We start from the raw sequence: 16,769 nt of genomic DNA, 5'->3' as shown, positions 1-16,769 counted from the left end.
TTTGACTTAAAGAAAACAGAAATATATGTAAACGGGGTAAGTGCATTTGATACAGGCTAAGGCGTGACTTTTTTCAAGCCGTGTCTATTCTAGCAGTGGGTGGATCAGTTCTAAGCTTACCTAACTGTTGCAGAAGCAATAAGATCAGCTCATCAGATTCTGGCCTAGAATTCTTTATAAAGGTGGAGAAAATTATGCCTACTAAGAATTCCATTTCAGTTCAATTTGCTCTCAGCTGTATAGAGCATCTCAAGTGGGGATAATATAAAGGGATAAGGAGAGCTTTAAGAATGAAAGAATTGGATGTGTTCAGGTGGGTACCCTGAAGTTTTTAGCACTAAGTAGAATGTTTTGCAGTGTCACTGTTTTTCTTTTTTAACATCAAACAAACAAATAACACTTGCTTATTTTCTTGTGTTTCAATCTGTGTATCACCTACTTTTGCCACAATTTTCCCCACCAGAAAAAATAACATAAAGATGTTTTATTCTTTTGAAAATGTATATGTAGAAGCAAGACTCAGAAACAACTTCATGTTGCCCTCAGATGCAGTATTCTATATCCAGACAGCAAAGCACCATTGGGAGAAGACTTAGCCTGTGACTTCTGCCACGTCCCCCAAACATGGAATAATCAGAAGGATCTGTTAAGAATGAAACTCACACAGTCTTCCTCTAATCGTTGTATAAACAAAGGGAAACATTCTAAAACATAATTTTAAATGTTGTAATTTTTTTTTTTTTTTTTTTTTGTGGTACGCAGTCCTCTCGCTGTTGTGGCCTCTCCTGTTGCGGAGCACAGGCTCTGGACGTGCAGGCTCAGTGGCCATGGCTCATGGGCCCAGCCGCTCCGCGGCATGTGGGATCTTCCCAGGCCGGGACACAAACCCACGTTCCCCGCATTGGCAGGCAGACTCTCAACCACTGCGCCACCAGGGAAGCCCTAAATGTTGTAATTATTAATTAAACTGATGATCGTTATCAAGGACAGAATAACTTCCCCATGAGTAAGAGAATCATTACTTATATAATCAAACCATTTTCCCAGCATGGATATTTTTTGCTATAGAAATCTGACAATGCTGAGATGGGTAGCAAGCCTTCCTATTCAAAACATTCCTATTATTTTACTATTTGTTCTGTAGGTCTCCACATTTTACCACCATTCTTCCTGGGACATTAGACTCTGCATAAATATTTGTAATTCACTTTCTTTCTGTCGTGCTGAGGGAAGATCAAAAGGTTTTATGATGTATGCTAACTTGGCAAAGAACTAGTCAAATGCCTACCTGCGAGGGTGAGCAATAAAGATTTCCTCTTATCTCTTTTACTGCAAGCTCGGAGCAGTAGAATTCTAAAAGCTCATAATACTTACCAAAATGTATTTTCTGAGCAGGATTTACTATTAATGAGTATTAGTCTGTCTTTGGTCACCTTACAATTTATGTTATTAATAACAAGGAAATAGCCAAGAATAAAATACATGCTGCTTATTCAAAGGCACGTATAGGCAAGAGTAAATAAAACACATGGAGCTTTTTCAAAGACCCATGCCGTTATCCGTATCTGTACTTGTATCTAGAATCAAAGTCGGGCAGATTCCCTTCAGGACTGTGGTATACGTACTGATTAATTACCTGATGCGTCTACTCTCAAAACCAGTCTGGAAGTGATTTTTATCCCCTGAGTTTGAAATAACACTGGAGTCAATTATTTCCTCAATTCTGCTGTGCTTTGAGCACATGCTAAACTCTGTTTTCACAAAGAGGCCCGTCTTCCTCTTAGAATGGGCCGGAGCTTTTGTGGCTCTGTATCACCCACACACAGGCACCAAGGGGGTCCCCTGGCTGAAGTGGGGTCCTCGGGACTGAGGTTTGCATTGCGATAACCTAACCGTTCAAGGCTTTGCCCTTTAGATGGGCCCTTCAGACTGTTTAATGAAGCGAAGGGCTTTGTTCTCTCAGTGCCTTTTCCACTGTCTGAAACCACATTGTTTTACAACACAAGGGTAGAGCATTTTTATGAGATCCATCTGAAGGAAGTGTATTTTAAGAAATTCACATAATGCTTGGGAGAACAAGATAGTCACAGAGGAAAGGGGAAATGTTTCGATTATTGAATTTCAAAAGCAGAGCACGTGATTGGAAGTTACAAAGCAACATACCCGATTTTCAAAAGTACCAGATTTGAATATTCCTATGAAAAAAATGCCAGGATAGATTTAACAGAAATGCTTCACTTTCAAGTTAAGAGTGAAGAAGCAAAATATGGTCTGATTATGGGTAAGGGATTCCCTTTCAGACAGGTAAACTGAAATTCAAGTTCAGCTGGGTGGTTCTGTGGGTCCTTGAGAGCACGTTGGAAAGCACCATGATCACTGGGGAGGAAAAACTCTTAATAATTACAAAGTGGGCTTCCCTGGTGGCGCAGTGGTTGAGAGTCCGCCTGCCGATGCAGGGGACACGGGTTCATGTCCCGGTCCGGGAAGATCCCACATGCCGCGGAGTGGCTGGGCCCGTGAGCCATGGCCGCTGAGCCTGCGCATCCGGAGCCTGTGCTCCGCAACGGGAGAGGCCACAACAGTGAGAGGACTGCGTACTGCAAAAAAATAAAAGTAATAATAATTACAAAGTGTTATTATTTTGACACTTTAAGTTCTTCTTAACTGCAGTCATTTAAAAGAATGCTTTCATAACCAAAATATTACAAAAGTAACCTTTTGGAGAATTGCAAGGCAGTTCTAAAGTAGTTGGAATGGGGAACAACATATGGGAGTTTTCAGAAGCTCTACATTCTAACAAGAAGGAGGTCAATGAAGATTAAGTGTCCAAGGAAGGAACAGAGTATTAAACCTCACCATCTGTATAGCACGCTCCAGGGAGCAGACATTCCAGAGAATGGATTTGTCTGTGAGTTGTCTTCTCCAGGAGTGATGGGACTTCTGCTTCACCTACATGTACACATCTCAGTGCACATGCCAGGGGCCTTAACAGAAGGGGAGAAAGCAGCAGATCCAGCCCTTTTTAGAAACTGCAGAGTTTTTTTTAAGAGTTAGTAGCCAGTAGTAATTAACATATCTTAACAAATTTTATCACCCGATATGAGCAAGTTGACAAAGAGAAATGAGATTCCTTCACTGGGCTTGAGAAGACCTGGATTAATATCCCCTACCAGATTAGGTCTTCTCATACCTAGCTGTGTGCTCTGAGTCAAATTAGTGAACCTTACCAGACCGTTTAGCAGATGTTGTTTGGAGGATATTGGATGAGATGATCAGAGATCACTGAGTCACTTCTGAAGACTCCATGTTTAAAAGTCAACATATCTAAGATTTAGCTCACTGTGTCTATGATTTTGGCATCCTTTTCAACTTATGAAACTCTGTGGACAAGACTCCCATAAAGTGAGTATGATGGGAAGAGGAGGGATTAATATATTTTCAGGAAACCATGACTGTGTTAGTATTTTCAAAGTTGCAACCTGAATATAAAAAGCATTGGGTATGGAGACTAGAAAACAAAAATGTAAAGAAAAAATGTGATCAGTACGCCTCTGGCGCTGTCCAGGGGAGAGGACCCCTCCCTGTGGCAGCATTGGCCTGAGGGATGGCATGAAATACTAAACCCCACCCAACTTCTATGCTCAGTCCAGTTGGAAAGGCAGGCAGATAAACTCACTGCGAAACAAATAAACTCCAAATATTCCTGTATGTGTTTTCACGCCCACAAAACCCAGCTTTCTAGTTCCTGAGCTGAAAATCCGTACTGTGACAAGAGCACCGTCACAAGTAACAGCTTTCTGTTCAAAAATGTTTGCTCTGCCTTATTGGTTCTCACTTCTAGGACTGTGTCTAGAGCCATCCTTCCTTGGCCCCAAGGTCTCCTCCCCAGTTCATCTCGCTGAACTCACACATCCTTCAGGGTGGCTTACGGTTCCATTCCCATAGCAACTGGCCTTATCACAGCTCACTCCTTCGCCGTCATCCTCAGAGTTGGCTCCCTGGGTAACAAAGTCACCTGGGACTCGTTAGAATTCACGTTCTCTGGCTCCACCCCAGCGGGACCAGCAATGGGGGTTTACCAAGCTCTCCAGGTAAATGGGATCCTGCTACCTCAGAAGAATCACTATTTCACGGCCATTGCCGGCCCAAGTGCCTGCCCTGTAGACCATAGTCACCTTACGTGCAGAATCCACACCTCCAATCACCCTACTGTTCCCAATGTCTGGCACATTCTGGGGGGTCAATAAATATTTTCTGAATGAACAAAAAAATGAATGAAGTAGCTTCCTAAAGGACATTGCTTCTTCGTCTAAATTCCTTTTAAACCAGGAGTCCCCAACTCCCGGGCCACGTACTGGTACCGGTCCGAGGCCTGATAGGAATCAGGCTGCACGGCAGGAGGTGAGCGGCAGGCCAGCGAGAGAAGCTTCATCTGCCGCTCCCCCATCACTCGCATCACTGCCTGAACCATTCCCTCCCCCTGCCACCATCCCCGTCCCGCCCCCACCTCCACCCCGCCCAGCATCCGTGGAAAAATTGTCTTCCACGGAACTGGTCCCTGGTGCCAAAAAGGTTGGGGACCAATGTTTTAAACCATCCATTTAAAACATCCTAAAACGATCATATAAATAGGTACATTATAAAGCTTAAATAAAGAATCCATCCTGCTCAGATGATAGATTAACCTTCTTTAAAGCCCTCAACAGGTACTTCTTAATGATTCCCAGAGGCTTCTAGCTACTGATGTCGCTACAGCAGTGGTTCCCTCAGGGACACGTGGAAATGTCTAGAAACATGTTTGGTTTGGACAGTTTGAACGTCTACTCACTTGCATCTAGTGAGTAGAGGCCAGGGACGCTACTAAACATCCTACAATGTCCGGGACAGCCCCCCACCCCACCCCGCTTCAAAGAATTGCCTGGTCCCAAATGTTGATAGTGCCAAGATTGAGAAACCCTAGTCTATATGAGTGATTCTGAAATAACTAGTGATAAGGGTGGAGTGTAAATTTCTGAGAAGTTGGGTAACAGCCATCGACCGTCACAGAGCCTCTCTTCACATAGCACTCTTTTTTTTTTTTTTTTTTTTTTGCGGCACGCGGGCCTCTCACTGTTGTGGCCTCTCCCGTTGCGGAGCACATGCTCTGGAGGCGCAGGCTCAGCGGCCATGGCTCACGGGCCCAGCCGCTCCGCCTCATGTGGGATCCTCCCGGACCGGGACACAAACCCGTGTCCCCTGCATCGGCAGGCGGACTCTCAACCACTGCGCCAGTAGGGAAGCCCTACATAGCACTCTTTAATCCGATAGTTCTCAAGCATTTTCCTCCTGAAAACATTCTTTGTTGTCTTCCTCTTCACAGCCTTATGCCTTAAAAGCAATCTTTCAAAGATAGAAAAGTACAAAGCTAATGCAGAGAAAACAGCACCACCAAGCAATGACTCGGTGCCCTTGCATTCAGCCTCCTGCCCAAAGTCTTCAAGCCTCCAAAGGAAGAATAGCAAGATGAAGAAGGAGGGGAGATTGGTAAAAAGGCACAACTAGGTCCATCCATCTGGTTCAGGGTTGCTGACATTGAGCAATATTCGGGGCTATTTTAATATGTCGTTTCCCCTTCTTTAGAACTCTCCCACGTGCCCCTAAATGAGCTGCCTTTCAGATGAACAAGTACCGTGTAGGCCTCCCAGATGCAGCAGGGCAGGTCTGTACGGGGATGCTGCAACCAAATGATGCTGAGGGCCCGACACACTCGGCTTATCCCCTCCAAATGAAAGGACTATTTCAGGCAAAACCAGAACTTTCTCTGCTTGTAAAGCCTCAGGTATGCTACTGAGGAAAAGTGAGGGAGTGCTGATGATTTAGTACAAAACTTTATTTGAAAGGCAACACAAAGCAAAAATCTATTGAAGGTGAATGAATTGTGTCATTGTCACCAACTGGTGAATTTTGCATTGGACGTGGCAATGTAATGGGTTAGTGTTACTCAAAGTGTAATAGTTTGGTCCGAAAACAGGTAAAATACCTAGAATGACCTATTCCGGCTCTGTGACTTGCTGAAAGTCAGTGCTGGTGGTGATAATTTTAGATAAATAAAGCCTTCATTGGTCCTAAGAACTTAGACATTCTTCTTTCCATAGAATTTTTCACCCAGTACAGCCAAAATGTGTGATTTAGTATATTATCCCACCAGGATTGCATCCCCCTTCTTTGACAGCATGCTATGAAATTTCATACTTAAATCCTTCTGTAATTCAAAAGTGTGTAATGAAGGTCTTAAAACCTAACCACAATAAATAAAAATGTATTTGGACTATTCTAACATAAATTGTATCTATGAGAAACGAAAATGTGTCAAAGATCTAGAAATATTGTTTCTAAGTGAAATGAAAAGGTACACTTTGGAGAACACACTTAAGAAATACTTCTTTCAGTATTCAGTCATGCACTTGGTTATTAGTATATTTCACTTTCATGTTGTTTTTCCTTAGCAGAAAATAAATATTTAATAAATTTGATTGACGTTGGGGCTGACTGGGATATCATGCCAATAAATTTTGAAGAACCAGCTAACAGCGGAATACTGAGAAATGCAATGTCACTTCATCACGGCAGAAATAAAAATAGTTTCAATTTTTCATAACGTTTAACCATCCCATGAATCTAAAACATGTTGTTTGACAAAAGTAATTAAAGTGTGGACATTTTGAATTATTTTGATATTTGAAATGAGAGCTTGTCTACCTTACAGTTCTTCATCCATCAAACTTCTTTTTTTAACTTGAAGTGACTTTAAAGTTACTAAGACACAGTCACCTTGAAGACTGGTTCTAAAACTTGGATAAGCAGTCCTTGTTTGTTTCAGTGAGATTTCCTTGCAAGTAAAATAAGGTCACAGGCTCATTCATTTTCACGGGAAACTGAGGACATTGAGAAAGATCTGGGATAGGCAAAAAGAGGCCGTCCTCAAAGGCACTACTTGGATGGATCATATAGACACAACCAAGGAGTCTCCTCGTGGCTGGTTCCAGAAACATTTTAGGAAACAGGAAGCAAAAGCTATGTCATTCTTGAAATAATACACACGATCTTAAACATGATAAACTTGCTTAGAAGTGGTGCCTCAGGTACCTCGTAAAATATCTTCATGACACGTCCATGTTATGTTTGTAATATCCTATCTTCTTTCAAGTGGCCAGCCTGAAAAGATATTTCAATGTCAATAACACTACTCAAGTTATTTTGATTACCAGAATTATTGATGGCATGATAATTGTGTGCAAAATGCAAGGCTAAACGGTCCAAGGATGTAGGGCATGCTTACAACTGCACAGACACGGATCTCAGCTTTCACACGAGACGGCTGGTGTAGTGAAGAACTGAATTTACCTTCTTCTCCAGCAGTGCTTCTCAGATTGTGGTCCCCAGAGCAGCACCATCCGCCTCACCTGGGAACTTGCTAGAAATGCAAATTCTTGAGTTCACCCCAGACCCACTGAGTCAGAAAGTCTTGGGGTGGAACCAAGCAATCTGAATTTTAGTAAACCCTCCAGGTGACTTTGGTGCCCACTAAAGTTTGAGAACCTCAGTTCTACAGCAGCAGTTCTTAAAATATCGTCGCAGGATCCTGGGGAACCCTGAGATCTTTCGGGGCTGCAAGGTCAATTACTTTTATAATAATACTAAGATGTTACATACATTTTATGCTGTGTCAACATTTGCCCTCTTGGTATAAAAGCAAGGATCAGTGACTTCAGCTGATTCTTTAGCACCAATCAAGGCAATACAGTGACACCAAACTGTATTTGTAGTCAATGAATTTTTCAGCAGCACAAGCATGCAAGTCAAAAATGTTCATTTCGGGCTTCCCTGGTGGCGCAGTGGTTGAGAGTCCGCCTGCCGATGCAGGGGACACGGGTTCGTGCCCCGGTCCGGGAGGATCCCACATGCCGTGGAGCGGCTGGGCCCGTGAGCCATGGCCGCTGGGCCTGCACGTCCGGGGCCTGTGCTCCGCAAAGGGAGAGGCCACAACAGTGAGAGGCCTGCGTACCGCAAAAAAAACACAAACAAACAAACAAAAATGTTCATTTCACTTAAATATGTTGATTACACAGTAAAAAAAATTATTAAAACTTGACCCTTGAGTAGGTATTTTTTATTATTCTGTATGATGAAATGGGAAGAAAGCATGAAGCGCTTTTGTTGCAAATCCAAGTCAGATGGGTTGTCTGAAGGAAAAGTACTAGTAATATTGAGTTGTGAGCTGAACTAGTAGCTTCTTTTCATGGAATAATATTTCTACTTGAAAAAACAACTGACAGACGAACTATGGTTATTCAGACGTGGGTATCTGGCAGACATTTTCTACAAAATGGATAAAATGAGGTCATCACAAGAGAAACAATTGACAGTATTTGTTGCCAAATGTTGAGAACAAAAATTACAACTTTGAACATTTGGTGTTTGCCCTTGTGAGCTTAATAGTTTTCCAATACTCAAAGTGTTTTCTGATTAGATCAGTGATGGTACTAACAAATATGACTTTTTAAACATCAGTAGGAATGTGTGCTCTGAATAATTTATCAAATTATGCACCAGTAAAAATCCAACCAAAGCACAAGCTAGTCCAAAGGCTTTCAAAGTAACAGCACGTGGAGAGTTTAATGGTGTGATTTCAAGTTCCATGTTACACCTGACCTTTCCAAAATGATCATCTGTTGAGTTTTCTTGAAGTGTCAAAGAAGAACATCCGGACTTATCTCAAAAGGCTATTACAGGGCTTCCCTGGTGGCGCAGTGGTTGAGAGTCCGCCTGCCGGTGCAGGGGACGCAGGTTCGTGCCCCGGTCCGGGAAGATCCCACATGCCGCGGAGCGGCTGGGCCCGTGAGCCATGGCCGCTGAGCCTGCGCGCCCAGAGCCTGTGCTCCACAACGGGAGAGGCCATAACAGTGAGAGGCCCACGTACCGCAAAAAAAAAAAAAAAAAAAACAGGCTATTACAGTAATCGTCTCTTCTTAAACCTCATATGTGTGTGAGGCCAGATTGTTTTCCCTTATACTTAAACCAAAACAATGGATCACGGGTAGATGGAATGCAAAAGCAGATATGCGAATCCAGCTGCCTTCTATTAAGCCTGATGTTAAAGAGATTTGCAACTTGTAAAACAACGTCATGCTTCTCACTTTCTTATGTGTTGGAAAATAGCCTTATTTTTTCATGCATATATGTTGTTTACTGATCTGTCTATCTATCTATCTAGCTATCTATAGAGAGAGAGAAAAAGAGAGAGCGTGTTCATTCTCTACACCTGCTATAATACCAGCTCAATAATGGTAGGATTTTTTTTTCTTTGATTTATTGCTGTACCTCCAGCACCTAGAACAAGGTAGTAGGTTCTCAATAAATACTTGTTGAATGAATAAACAACTGCAGAAATGAAATGAAAGGCAGAGAAAGAATGAAAGGAAGAAGGGAGAGAAAAAACCAAGACAGCCTCACAGGAACTTGTTTGTCACTTTTTCCCAAGTATCTTATAAACAACTATGAATAAAAAATTATTCTATAGGAGATAGGAAGCATGGGTCTACCTTCAACTTACTGCCAACTTTTGAATTACATAGGATTTCTTTGTAACACTGCCTTTCGGAACACAACATCCTGCTAACTTTCAGAGGTTTTACAGCTAAATGAGATTACGTGACTCTATACATATTCTTCAGAGTAAATAGTTTATAAGTTCAAGATGTTACCATGATAATTATTTTATGTTGCTTATATTGCCTTGAATTGTGTTATTCAAACAACTGACATGTTGCAATGGCTCTTCACAAAGCAATACGCCATCTTTGGAAATCTAAAAGACGTATTTTCTGAAAATATACATTTCTGAAGAAAAAAAATTATCGTATGTTTTATTTCTTTCTTTGGAAGATGCCGTTTGAAATTCTGAAGACTGACTGAGACCTTTACCAGGGCTTGATTTGCTATTTTCTATAGAAAAAGCCTTCTGAAGATTTGATAGCTGCTCTCAGAATGAAGAGTAATTGCATAATACTTCATGTTTACAGCAGAGAATTGCTGTTTTGTCATTTAGACATGCAACAGTGCTGTTCTACACAATGCAATGCATCAGAAAAGATTCAATAATCATTCCTTAACTGGTGTTAATTTGACTGACAATAGACTATAGGGTGCAACTGTTGAAAAAAATCCCAAGAACTGATGTTTTCAATTCCACATTCTTTTAAGCAAATAAAATACATAAATACTTAGAATGAATCTGATGCAAAAAATTCCAAATGCCAAGCAAGGCTTCTTTCATTCCTCCTGATAACCAGGTGGCAGGCAGACAATATTATTTCACTGTTCAAGATGGGGAAACAAAAAGCAAGAGACCTTCAGATATGGAGCTAATGATACCAGTCATGATAGTCACCTGTTGCTCACACGTCAACTTCTATTTTGAAAATCCTTTACACAATTTCCTTAGAATGGTTCTGCCTCCTTAAATCATCATTATCAATATTTATCTTCAGAAACGTCTAAAGCAGTCATCATCCCATGCCTCTCAAAGATTTGGCCCCCAAAAGTGCAAAAAGACATTGGACTCAGACTAGGAAAGAGAAGTTAACTTGCTTTCAGCTGTATATCGTTCTGTGAAATCTTAACAATAAAGTTCTGCACTGGTATTTTACTCCATGTTTAAGAAAATGGAATGTTCTTTCATTATTTTCCCCACCACCATTAACTTTTGGTAGAAGGTAAGGCTGTAGGTGGCACAATGGGCCTTTTGGAACATCGGGACTTAATTACGTATGTTGTATCACTCCGTGAACGAACGAATGAATAGTGGAACTAGAGGTGACAACATTTCTGTGGGAAGAGAAGTTTTTAAAACAGTTTCCAGGACTGACAGTGGCGTCCACATTTGTACATAACCCAGTAGTACTATCATCATATTTTTGAAGATAATGATAAGGAGACCGTTTTCCATAGGAATAAAAGCTGGGGAAGAGATTGGGCCAAAGAAAGAACTCATTTGAACGGCGTCAAAGTCTCTGCGACAAAGTCAGAAGTCAACAGGAGGATTTTGTTACAATACCGGAAAAGGCACCTACCTCACAGGAGAAGGCTCCTGTGATCACGTGAGAAGGTAAGTGCGGCAAGAGACGCTTGCTTCCACGCATAACTTATTTTCCTGAGGAACTGACACAGGCCTGGGCGATGATTTGACATTTATTTAGTTTTAAATTTTTATTGAAATATAGTTGATTTACAATGTAGTGTTAGTTTCAGGTGTACAGCAAAGTGATTCATTTATAGATAGATATAGATACAGAACTTTTTTAGATTCTTTTCCATTATAGGTTATTATAAGATATTGAGTAGAGTTCCCTGTGCTCTACAGTAGGTCCTTGTTGGTTATCTATTTTATAGATAGGCGTGTGTATATTTTGCATTTTAAGACAGAAACATGGAAGGGTATGGCATGCTGGTCTTTCAAGACTGAAAGCTGGAATGAGGCAGAAATGTCCTGTGAAGACATTCTGACCCCCGAGGTCAGGGAACAGTGTGGCTTCCGAATTTCAAACTTGCCTGATTTTTACTCAATGTTGAAAGCAGCCTGGCATCTGCTGGGTGTCCAGGTAGTGTGAACAGGTCACAGCCTCCTTGAACACACCTCTAACGCAGACAAGAAGGCTTAGTTCCAGAGCCCCGGGCTTGGTCTACCCCAATCCTGGTGCAAACAGTAGGATGAAGATGCTCAGAGTGGCCACTCAGAACTTCAAGCGGGTGAAGAAAGCTTTCTGAATGTTCCACTGTAATATCCACACTCCAAGAGAGAGCGTCTGCTGCTGTACCCTAATGTGTCATGTTAGCTGGCATCTCATTTCCGGGCTGGTAAGTACCTAACACATATGAATGAGAAAGGGGGCATTTGCTATTAAAAGTAGGCTTCCTTTAATTAGAATTTTTTATACTTGAGTCTCCTAGTTTATGAACCCCTGTGATGGATGTAGCTTTGTTTAGATAATTGCTTGAGATGAGTGAATACCCCAATATTTATTATGCAAGGATGTCAAGGAATTATGAATGGATGCAAATAGTTCCATTGGGCAAGTGCTCTAATTAATAAAGCCAGTTTCCCATGGTCTCCTGTGTGCGAGAGCAGTACCAGGGCTCTGTGGCCAGGTAACTGATGCACAGAACAGATGTTGGTGGTAATCCTGAAAAAGAACTGGCACTGGAGGAAAGCTGACTGGACTCAACCCCTTTTTATCTCTATCTCCTCTCCCTTCTCCATCCTAAAGACCTGGATCTTATCAACACATTTGCATAAAACAGCCTTTCCCCCAAGAGCTGATAGTTTAACCTCTAGCATTTACTGACAATGGTTTAACAGGTTACCTCTCCTGGGGATTTTCTTGGGGGGTAAATATTCTTAAAGTAGGAACAGGACCAGTCTAGGGCTAGTCTGTACATGCTGCATACCGATTGATAAAATATCCAAACATCTCCATACCTTGCGGTAAATAGCAACCGATCACAAGCCCTAAGTCCTACCCTTACGTTGTGGAAGCTCATCACTATCAGTAACTAAAGAGTGAATGTCCACCAAGAGTCCTGAGGCCCAGATCTCAGCCTGGCCTCTGTTTTTATCAGAAATTTCTTGTGCCTTACTGGATGTTAAATATTTGGAATATGGCTTCTGGGTGCCTCATTCCATCCCCAAAACTTAAATGCTTGAATTTTACTCACAACAATGCAGAGCAGATTTTCTCTGTGGGCTGCAGGAATGCCAGGGCATCTTTTCACCCCCCATGTAGGCATCCATCTACCTGAGCAGTCCTGGGAGGGAAGGTGGAAGGAAGGGCACCATTGTAACCTTGAAGTATATTAAGTTTGGGTGCAGCAGGAATGTAAAGCAGTACTAAGTCCCCTGTAGGTTGAGTGTTTTTCTGTTTAATAAGTCACAGGAGCACGACCATGTTCCCGGGTATTTTGATAAATGCATGCTTTACGTCACTTAATCCTCACATGAGTTAAGTAGTATAACGCCCATTTTACAGATGAGTACAATAGTTTTGCCTCTCTTATAAGGAACATGGAATGTCACCCCTATTCTAAGAAGGCTCCAGGATTCCCGCCCCCTCATGTACACACAATAGATAATCTGATTCCCCTGAGCATGACCAGGACCTGTGAATATGATGCACTCTCACTCCTATTATTAGGTTACAACATATGGTAAAAGGGAAGAGATTTGCAGATGTCCTTAGGTCCCTAATCTATTGGCTTTAAGTTAATCAAAAGGGAGATTATTCTGAACGCATCTGAGGGAATCAGGTAAGCACTGCAAAAGAGATCAGAGTATAAAGAGAGAGATTCGAGGCTGCAACAGACGCTGTCTATCAGCCTTGAAGAAGGAAACTGCCTGGTGTGGAGAGGGTACGTGGCAGAGAACATCAGGCAGCCTCTAGGAGCCGAGGATCGTACTCCCACCACCACAGGAATTCTGCCACCCAGTGGAATCCAGTGAGGACCCTGAGCCTCAGATGAGATCACAGGCTCAGCCAATATCCTGACTCTCACCCTGGTGAGAACTTGAGTTGGGGACCGAAGTAACCTAGTGCACACATCAGACCCATGGAAACTGCGAGAAAATAAATGCGTGATGTTTAAGTGCTGAGTGCGTGGTAATTTGTTATGCAGCAGTAGGTAGCTATTGTCCTAGGTCCCAGAGGTTATCCACACGAAGGTGATACGTGAATACTGAGAGACAGTTTGTAAGAAATATATGAAGTAATCTTTAACCTGCCTAACCTATACTATCCCAGTGTTCAGTTCATACTAGGTGTTGCGTAGTTAATAGGCTAATGGGTACCAACAGTTAACCTAAATGTTAATCAACAGAAACGGAGGCTTAAATGTAACCTAGCAAATTTTTGATATCTACTACATGCCAATGAGTAAACTAAATGATGTTGAAGTTTTCATAACAACAAAAGAGAAATGGAATAATTGTGTGCCCCATAGCGTATTAAAGGTTATGTAACTATTTATTATAATTAAGTTAGTAAAAACTTAGTTAAAATATATCTTGAAGGGCAGAGTGATTGAGAATATCTTCATCTTCTTTTTTTCCTAAGTCAGTGAGCCTACACTGGGTGAAACAGATATTTGTGTCAGGCAACCTGAAAGCAGACCAAAGATAACTGAGTCCATTTGGATTCAATATTATTGTGCATCATGTACTTAGGCTGATTCAAACAAGTATTTCCTTTTGAGGCTACTGTAATGGACATCATAACACCACCAAATATGGGAACCAGACCATCAACATTTTCTAGATTACAGTGAATCTGGATTGAGGCCTTGAGACATATATGCCCAATATCTGTCAGCATGCGGGGCCCACAGGTAGAGATGGGGGATGCTAGGCTCAGAAACTTGGAGAAAGGACCTCTAGCCTTCAAGGCAGCATTGTAAATGGAGCTATTCTTTGTTCAAGCATGAGTCTCCCTTCAAGACTGGTAACTCCTCTCTCTCCAAAGTTCACAAGGATGCAGAATTGTTCTGCTGCAGCTCCAATATGCCTGCTTTGGGGGTTCTATCTGCCAGAATCCTCATGGTACCCTGATGGGATCTCACCTAAGACAATGGGATGAAGCACAAGCATCACGTTCTGCCAGTGGTTTAGAGGCGGGTGGGGTGAGGGATGTCTCCCAACCTTGCTACCAAGTCAAGCCCCTTTGGGGACTGGAGGTGTAGAACTAGTAGTCATTACACCTGGACAAGCAAGACTGTGCAGGTAAATCAGGTCTCATGCTCACCCTCCTTATGCGGGTAATTGATCAGAGCAAAACTCAGCCACTCTTGCAGACATCTGATGGCAAATAAAATGGACAACAACCTGTTAGTTGAGTGGTGAAGTCCCAGCTCTTTCCTTCTGGTGATATGAAAACTCTGGCAGTAAAGATAGATTGTGCAAACAGCACAGTGTTTCAGTGGCTTCGAGTGGTCAAGCGGAATCAGGTTGGAGCAGGCTTCATAGGACCAAGTGCTAGGCCAACTGCTGCAGGCCAGGGACAGTGAACCTTCTGACTAGGGACAGAACAGAGGACGGTTCCGGGTTTACCGTCTGGAACGTCACCCCTATGGTTACAGGGTGGAGGTTCTGCTACTCTTAGAACCCATTCGTGCGAGATCAGGAATAACTCAAAAATACTTGAGCCAACCCATGGTTCTTGAATACCAGTGTTATGGATTGAACTGTGTCCCTGCAGAAAGACAGGTTGGAGTCCTAACCCACAGTAGCTCAGAAGGTGGCCTTATTTGGAGATGAGTTTTAACAGAGGCGGTCAAGTTAAAATGAGGTCATTAGGGCGGACCCTATCCCAACATGGCCGCTATCCTTATAAAAGGGAAGAGTTTGGAAATAGAAGCAGACGTGCACATGAGGAGAATGCCACGGAAGATGACGGCAGAGATTGGGGTGATGTTTCTACAAGCCAAGAAGTACCCAACGATGGCTGGCACACCCCCAGAAGCAAGGAAGAGGAAAGAGTCTACTCAGAGCCTCAAGGGACCACAGCTCTGCTGACACCTTGACTTCATACTTTTAGCCTCCAGAATTGTGAGGCAATACATTTTAAGGCACCCAGTCTGTGGCACTTTATTTCAACAACCCTGGGAAACTAATAAAGCCACATTCACAAACAAACCTATTGTCATAATTGACGTGAGCATATTTTGAAACTTGAGGGCGTACACATCAAGAGACTCCAAGTTCCAAGTAACTGAGCACGCACAAAAGTGAACACCAAGGAAGGGTGTGACTGGGCAGAAGGGGAAGTGGATGACATGAGTAAGGAGAAGTGGAAATGAGTGACAGGGGACAATAGTTTGACTACGATGTGTGCCTCTTAGACACTTTCCAGGAAGCACACTTTGTTCAAGGATTTTCCATCTCAGGACAGACTGGGTGATCACGGCACAGGCTTCCCTAGGCTATGCAAGCTGTGCAGATGCGTTCTCATCAGAGCGAAGCCAACATTACACCACGATGTTTCATGCAGATCTACAGAGGTCACACAGGTCAGGAGGACCCCTTCCCGTCCCTTGAAGTCACTGACATCCTGGATCCTATCCCACAGTGACTGTCCTCCACTTTTCTCAGTAAGGCATTTATCTGTTTGACATTGTTTGGGTGACCAGAGCTTACTTACTCTGAGATATGTCCTATAAACCGCTCACTTTGTAAATCCCACCCCCCCCCCCCCCCGGCTCAGAAATAAATAATCAACCTTTCCTGATTCACTTCTCCTTCCTTGGAAATTACCATGTAAGAATTTCCACTGGAAAAGGCGATCCTTTCCCCTGGAGGAAAATGTTATCTCCCCTGCACCAACCCCTGGAACACCTGACGCCCGTACTCTCATTAAGAGACATCCTCAAAGCCTTCCTCAAGAAATGAGACCCGTAATTACATGTCCTCAAAATAATAGCTCGATAAAAATGACAGATTTGGCCACTCGTGCTGTTGTTTTGTCTACATGACACCAAACAGCCCTGTTGGCTCATAGCGTCACAGAGTTAATTGGTCACACCTGTTACAAAATGTCAGGCGCCCCTGAGTTTGCAACACAGAGCCGCGTGCAGCCTTGAGGGAGGTGGGCGTGGGCAGGCTGCTTCCCCTTTCGGGTTATCACGTTGGAAGCTGGGCTGTGAAGTCATCTCTCCCCTAGGGGTGCTGATTAACTGGTGGTGGCCCA

At 42.7% G+C, this 16,769-nt stretch overlaps 1 long non-coding RNA gene across 1 annotated transcript in view; it reads right to left on the bottom strand.

Moving 5' to 3' along the window:
• Window positions 1–4,565: 4,565 nt before the first annotated feature.
• Window positions 4,566–16,769, bottom strand: part of LOC109547619 (uncharacterized) — a 63,933-nt gene continuing 51,729 nt past the window's right edge. The window contains exon 6 of the long non-coding RNA XR_012327773.1: window positions 4,566–7,194. This is a non-coding gene — a long non-coding RNA (uncharacterized lncRNA). The remainder of the gene's footprint in view (window positions 7,195–16,769) is intronic.

The sequence above is a fragment of the Tursiops truncatus genome, chromosome 18, assembly GCF_011762595.2.
Source record: "Tursiops truncatus isolate mTurTru1 chromosome 18, mTurTru1.mat.Y, whole genome shotgun sequence".
NCBI classification, from domain to species: domain Eukaryota; kingdom Metazoa; phylum Chordata; class Mammalia; order Artiodactyla; family Delphinidae; genus Tursiops; species Tursiops truncatus.
The sequence above is the reverse complement of the archived record's forward strand: the minus strand, read 5'-3'. Positions and strand labels throughout refer to the sequence as shown.